The sequence below is a fragment of the Condylura cristata genome, unplaced genomic scaffold (assembly GCF_000260355.1).
Source record: "Condylura cristata isolate star-nosed mole 26May11 unplaced genomic scaffold, ConCri1.0 scaffold00032, whole genome shotgun sequence".
NCBI lineage: Eukaryota > Metazoa > Chordata > Mammalia > Eulipotyphla > Talpidae > Condylura > Condylura cristata.
Genome location: NW_004567133.1, coordinates 19,943,360 through 19,944,352, shown reverse-complemented (window position 1 = coordinate 19,944,352; position 993 = coordinate 19,943,360). Strand labels below are relative to the sequence as shown.

Genomic DNA, 993 nt, shown 5'->3' with positions numbered 1-993 from the left:
GTGGGGAGCCCAGGCTCTGAGGACCCCTGTGTGGCTGCGGGGACGCAGCCGCTGGCCACCTCCTGCTCAGCAGAGACGGGTCCTTGAGCCGTGGCCACTCGGGTCAGTGACCGGCCGCCCCTGCCTGGCCTCCCACGCTGGTGCCCTGTGCCCGCTGACCCCCGGGCGCCCCTGGTCTGCTGCTCGGCTCGTCTGTCCCCGAGCACTGTCCCCCGTCCTCAGTGTCGCCTTCTGTCCCCTCCATCTTGCCTCAGCTCTGTCCCTCAGTGACCCTCTTCGGTACACAGAGGCCCCCTCCAGGCGGTGCTAAGCCGTCCGAGGGTGGCCAGGTCTCCCGGAGGGACAGACGCCGGCTGGGCTGTCTGGGTTGCCAGTGGCCTGTTGCAACTGAACCCATTGGTGCCCTCTGGCCCCCCCTGTAGGAGCCCAAGGGGCTGCTGGCCCTGGAGGGTAGCTGGCACCTGGCTCTGAAGGCATGCCCAGCGGCCCTGCCCAGTCAGGTTAGGGTGCAGAGAGGTGCTGTGTCTGCACCTCCCCCCAATCCCAGAGCTGCCCCTTTGCTCCTGGATCCCCACTGGGTGGGAAATGGTTCCCAGGAAACCTCATGGGTGGAGCCCCTGGTGGTCATGGAGGGACATGGCCGCTGGCTGTTCTCCAGTCAGTTCTGGTGGTCCCTGGGAAGGGGCCAACCCCCTCATCTTGGAGGCTCCCCCACTCCAGGAGGACTGGCCTGCAGAGTCCTCACTGCCCGAGGCCAGGGCCGGCCACGTGGGGTCAGCACTGTCTCCTCTGGAGCTGGGAGGTCTGGCCTGGCGGGCCTCACCTGGAGCTCTCAGGGAGACCCCAGCCCCAGGGGGACCCCAGCCCCAGGGAGACCCCAGCCCCAGGGGGACCCCAGCCCCAGAGAGACCCCAGCCCCAGGGGGACCCCAGCCCCAGAGAGACCCCAGCCCCAGGGGGGCCCCAGCCCCAGGGAGACCCCAGCCCCAGGGGG

The 993-nt window shown here is 69.7% G+C and overlaps 1 protein-coding gene across 1 annotated transcript in view; it reads left to right on the top strand.

Moving 5' to 3' along the window:
- The window catches only part of LOC101621679 (brain-specific serine protease 4-like), a 6,362-nt gene that overhangs the window by 3,851 nt on the left and 1,518 nt on the right, over positions 1 to 993 (top strand). The window lies entirely within an intron of this gene.